General features: G+C 40.2%; 1 protein-coding gene across 10 annotated transcripts in view; it reads left to right on the top strand.

Moving 5' to 3' along the window:
• Nucleotides 1-4,191: 4,191 nt before the first annotated feature.
• LOC117831196 (cingulin-like protein 1) overlaps nt 4,192-6,000 on the top strand; it is a 60,069-nt gene continuing 58,260 nt past the window's right edge. For 5 of the 10 annotated variants that reach the window (XM_034709760.1, XM_034709756.1, XM_034709762.1 and 2 more), the window contains exon 1: nt 4,192-4,391. The gene's annotated coding sequence lies outside the window, so the exon portion shown is untranslated. The remainder of the gene's footprint in view (nt 4,392-6,000) is intronic. The other 5 variants (XM_034709767.1, XM_034709766.1, XM_034709763.1 and 2 more) reach the window with 2 other exon arrangements.

Below are 6,000 nucleotides of genomic sequence, written 5' to 3'. Positions count from 1 at the left end.
TTAGGATACTATCAAGACTTTAAGATAAATTATATAAGTAGAAGACGTTCAGGAAAATGCAGGGTTTAATGTGTAGAAACAAGAATCATAGATGGAAGCGATATCAGGAAAATATGATGATGGGATGAGTCATCCTGCATGATCTGATAAACAACCTTCATGGGTACAAACTGTGAAGATATAAAGCACAAAATATTATCTCCAGCTCATATAAAACAACAGACCTAAGTCTAACGATGTTAATCAAAAGGCGCCTGCAAAAGGTTGAGACTTAAATATGATAACAGAAGAGCAGAGCCTGATAAGATAAGATATGAAGATTTCTGAGATAAGTCTCCGCAGCTGGAGAAGCTTTGAATCTGACTCCACTCTTATCTGTGTTGAGCCTATAAAAGTGATTCAGTCTTAAATGAGTCAGATAGTTACTGCGCAGTTTATCAGTCTAATCACTTCTTAAAGACACATAAATACATTCATGGATCTTAATGAAGATACATAAAGAAGCACATACATGAGACAAACCACAGAAAACATCAACAGTCTGACTCGAGAAGGAGCCAAGCGACTGCAGCTGGAAATATAGATATCATCTGATTTTATCCTCTTTATGTTATTGTTTTTATATTTGTTGAAACTCCCCCCACAGTGTGTGCCAATCGAGAAATGACCTGTCCAGACTACACTCGTCTTTTATACCAGGCTGTAAACATGTTTATTTCTGCTGTAAAGATCGTCTCTTTGAATTGGTGTGTATGTGGTTTCCGGTACTTCCGGAGCCAGCCTCAAGTGGATCCCAGAGCAACTGCAGTTTTTAGCACTTCGGCATTGGACTCATATTTTTAGACCTGAGGTGGCCGTTTGGTGTACACTTACAGGATTGCAGTTTATTAAAGGTGAGTTATGACAATAAACTCCTGATGTTTCCTTTGCTTTTGGAGCCAGCCTCCAGTGGACACTTGAGGAACTGCAGTTTTTTGCAGGAGGTTGCTGCTTGTGACAGAAGACAGAAGTGAAATATTCTGGTCTGAGTTGGTTCATGTGGGTGAGACTCGAGTTTAAAGTAGTGAACAGAGAATATTATATATTCATAAACCCTCTCAATCACATACATTTTCGTGTAACTTGCTATGGTACTTCTGTACCAATAAACTCTTATCGAGCTTGTATGTTGATTCATGATAAAGCTCCATGTGCTGCACTTTATATCAGCTCAGATCGAGACAGAGATCTCCTCAAACCTTCCTCAGGCGACTCTAACCTGTTTGACACCTGCCTCTGATCCTTTCAGATGAACAAAGTAATGTCTTTATATTCAAATTTATTCATTAAATTCTTTCACATTGTGCTGTACACAGACTATGAGATATCAGTAAGGGCTATCTGAAGTTGTGTGTGTGCTTGTGTGTGAGTCCATAGTATAACAAGCCTGATGGGTGTGTTCTGAGCTCCAGCACAGAGGAATGTGAGGCGTGACAGTCAGTGTTACCCAACACAAAGCCCATCAGCATGCAGTCGGACACCTATAGCAACCAGCTGCTGTTTAACCAACAGACAGGCCTCTCACAGGAGACTCCAGACCTCAGCGGTAAGCTGTCCATGTGCAGGTGTGCTACTGTATCACTGTGCAACTCTGTCAGCCTGCAGGAGTCTTTCCTCACACTACATCAGATCTGTGGCTTTGATTTGTTTTAAAAATGCAGAAATGTTGATTGGTTAAAGAAATAACCTTTTGACATGGATAAGTTCTGCTAAGTAAGGCAGTGCCGAGCCATTAAGACCTTTAAAGGTTAACAACAACATTGTAAAATCAATCCTGTGACGGACTAGAAGCAAGTAAAGGGACAGCTACACAGGTGTGATGTGATCCCTATTTTGCTTTCCAGTCAGGAGGCAAGCAGCCGCATTTTAAGCGAGTCGAGTCGCTAAATTGCATGACTGCCCTAAGGATTAGTGTAGTCAAATAGGGATGTTATAAAGGCCTAAATCTTTAGGAATGATTTAGGTCTTAACTTTAGTTATCACTCTGATAACAACAGAAAGAAGCTTCCAAGGCTCTCAAGAAGGGCGAATGCTCAGGGTCAGAGGGCTGGGAGTGCTCCAGTCCAACTGTCCGCGGTGTCCAAACACAATGACCTCAGTTTTATTCTTGTTTATGTTGACAAAGTTCAGGCTGAGCTATGATTCAATGTCTTTCAGACAGTTGAGCAAGGGCTGCAGTGAACTCTCACTTTTCAGTCTCAAAGGGGAATATGTTAGCACATCATCAGCAAAGCAATAAAATTAGTCATTATATTTTTGGAAAATAGTCCTCAGGGGCAGCATAAACAGAGAAAATAGGATCAGGCCTTGAGTTACACCATAAGAGGAGCTGTCTCAAAACAGACAGAGAAACGTCTATCAGTCAGATAGGATTGGACCCATCTGGATTCGAATTGAATCATGGGTTGTGTGTATCCTTACATCCCTATTAGAAAGTCTTAAATGTGCAGTGTCAGTACTGTGACGAGGTTTAAAACCTGACATAATTTTCCCCCTATGTCATGATTAACTTAAATGTCTTAGTGTAGTATGTTAGCATGTTAAATTAAAAATAGCAGCTTCAGTTTGCTGTACTCTTTTGTATTTTCGATTCCTGTAAAATCACACAGTATAATTTATTCAGTGTTTCCAAATGGTCTGTTTTAATCATGTTAATATCATCAGTGTCTCACAAAAATGTATGCATGTAACAGCCATCCCTGTTATATTTTAGCACCTTTTGCACTTCTCATCGTTCGCTTTAAGATGACTTTTATGCACTCCAGTTTATAGTGGTTTGATGTTTATTAAAACTTGTGTTGTTGTGCTTTCACTGAGTTTCATGCAACTCTGTGCAGGGATGTGCAGAGATGCAGAGACATGTTTGGAGTCAGGGGCTCAAGCCAAAAAAGTTCACTCAGTCAGCCTAAACACTTTGCACTGCATCAAACTCCGCATGATAACACTGTCTCCATAATGTGAATATTCATAGCTACAACATGCTGAAGAAACCACTAATTTGACTCATCGACTTCATGTCTGATTGATTGCTTCTCCTTTTTTTTGAAGGTAAATATGGCCTCGAATGTCGGCAAGAAAATGCAGCCATCATGGTTAATTGTCTCAGCAGGGATGGATAATAACAGGTTTTCTCTGTTTGGATCATTTCTTTTGCATCTTTTGCAAATCAAATATCTTTTGGTTTGGCAGTTCTTTTCCACCTTTACACCAAAATTGCACAGAGGCATTATTATGCATTTCAAACACACCTACCTGTGAGCCGCCCGGCGCTGGCAAGCACACAGGAGACCACAAAAATGTTAATAACTCCAAAGCTTGTTTAATGACAAACAAAATTGCAGGGCTTAAAGGAGGAGCCTATTGTTGGTTGAAAATAGTCAATGTTTGTCTCATTTCATTAATTAAAAATTCAACAGAATCAATAATCAAGTCAGCCACGAGGGGTCTGTTTCATGTCAAAGAGGGAAAAGGCAGAGGCTAAAACCCACTTTGAGGTCTACTCACGTGTGTGTGTGTGTGTGTGTGTGTGTGTGTGTGTGTGTGTGTGTGTGTGTGTGTGTGTGTGTGTGTGTGTGTGTGTGTGTGTGTGTGTGTGTGTTTGTGTTTGTGTGTGTGTGTGTGAAATTCAGGACCACATTCCTACACAATCATTCAGATTCTGATTCTTAAGACACCGGCCAGTTAGAACAAAGCTCTGAGTGGAACTGAGGTGTAGTAGAGTGTGATGTTATTAGTCATTAACCAAAGGATTGCTACAAATACTACAAGTTCAATTCAAGTTATCACAATTTATCCTGAGGTAGATACACATTTCTCCACTTTGTTACTTTGCAATTTTGCTAAATCCGGCACAAATGTTGCAAAACTGAACAAAATTGAAAACAAGATGTCAAGCTTTAAGATGCTGATCCAGCTTTTGAAGCTTTAGTTGTTAGACATGAGTGACAACAGAGCAGAACAAGGAAACCAAAGTGCTAGAGGGGAGGCGAACATTCCTGAAATAGTTATACTAGTTGCATTTTAGTGAGAGACTGGCGCACTACATCTCCAAACATGGTGAGGGAAAGAGAGAGATAAAGAGAAAGAGAGAGAGCCGTTCACATGCTTCCTTTAACTTTCTCTCTCTCTCTGCTCTTTCCTCCTTTCAATCAGGACAGAACAGGAGGAGCAAGCGAACAGGTAAAGCGACAACTATTCTGCATGCGTCAGCGTGCGTCCTGCGCGCACCTCTTACGCACGGCCCCGGTGTGCTGCAGGTGTTGCCCGGTACACACCCACAAGGCAAACTTCAGTCAGACAGAAACTTCAGCCTGTCAGTCTGAAGCGGAGCACCGAGGAGGGAGCACACACAGGTAAGACAGCTGATGATTCACCGGGACGGTTTAGATTTTTAACCTCACTCCTGCGTCGCTTTCAGGACAGTTGTTGTCATGACTCCTGGGGGAATCCTGTCAGGAATCTTGTTGTTACGCTTTCACTTAACTCGGTGAACACGCTTCTTGGAGCTTCATTGAAGCAGCGTGCTTTTCGAAATCACTTATTGTGAAAAGAAATGTTTGTAAAGGGACAACAGCTCGGTAGACTTCTGAGGGGGAACTTTTAAATCACGGGAAGTACTTCAAAAGTATCCAAAGGAAATAAGAGGTCAACAAGGTCAGTATCTCAACGAAGCTAGCAGCATGTTAAGTAGAAAGTGTTAACATTAGTTTTTGGACATCTATAACATATAGAGACATTAAGTATCAAATAAGTGAAGTCTGCATCCATAATGAATGAAAATAAACACTTTTTGTTTGATATCTTTTTGGATCCTTCTGTGAAAGGCTTTAGAGAATTAAAGTGTCTCTCAAAAACAACAAAAGTATATATATATTTTTATTTTATTTTATTTAGGGACTATAGTGCCAATTTGTTCTAAAGCTCTAACGCGGTTAGTCCTCGGAGGAATGTTATTTCTTATCTTTCTTTCAAAACTCACCCCTCAGGATGACTTTAAACGATTACAAATCTATTCATTAACAAAAAATTCTGTCATTCTGAGAACCTTTATTTATAAGTTTTAAAGTTAAGACTTGAGAAGGGTACGAGTTTCAGTTCAAATCCAACTTTTTAATACTTCAAAAACAAAGCGTAATCAAACCTGATTACAGTCAGTGTTCATGTTACTAATGAGGAAATCTAATTGGTGATCCAGTATTACATAACAAAGTAAGGGTGGACACTACACGACCAAAATTATGCCACACTCCTGTCTGTGTGCACCTGGAGTCAAATTAATGCTACAGACAATAAATATTTCCAACACTATGACAGCTATTTAGGAAAAGTTCTTCCTTGTTCCCCTGTGTGCACACTACCAGGTCACTAAAGATAATGTAGGGTGGAAGAATTTGACTAGTCTGACCCTAACCTCATCCAGCACCCTGAGGAAGAACTGGAAACTCTCAGAGGAGCCTCCCTGCTAGAGTAGAGACTGTTTAATTGTGTTTTGGACACACATGTTTTACTATCAGTCATGGCTGGAATGTGAAGAATATGATGGGAGTATCATGGTCCTATAGGAGGAGTGCACCATACCAAAAAAAAAAAAACTTTCCAGGAAGTTTTATAAAAATGTGACTGTCCAGTCATGTCACAGTTATATCGTTAAGTTTGGTGCAGTCGTTGCTTTAAATTTTAACTTGTTTAGACGGAAACAGAAACAGGAAAAATCATTGAAGGCCTGAGTTTTATAACGAAACAGTCACTAATTATGGGACTCCCCATTCATCCCTGTGATGAAATATGTTGTGATGTATCAGAGCGACTCTGTTCTCAGTCAAAGGGCGAAGCGGTCTGTACTCTGCACCATGCTCCGATAAGAAAGCTGCAGAAAGTGTTGTTATCTTTATTTCAGCTGGGTGGAGACAGGTAATGTCTCCTACGCCGGCTCCATGTGGAGTCTCAGAGTCACTGTTAGTC

This window comes from Notolabrus celidotus, chromosome 19, assembly GCF_009762535.1.
Source record: "Notolabrus celidotus isolate fNotCel1 chromosome 19, fNotCel1.pri, whole genome shotgun sequence".
NCBI classification, from domain to species: Eukaryota; Metazoa; Chordata; class Actinopteri; order Labriformes; family Labridae; genus Notolabrus; species Notolabrus celidotus.
The sequence above is the reverse complement of the archived record's forward strand: the minus strand, read 5'-3'. Positions and strand labels throughout refer to the sequence as shown.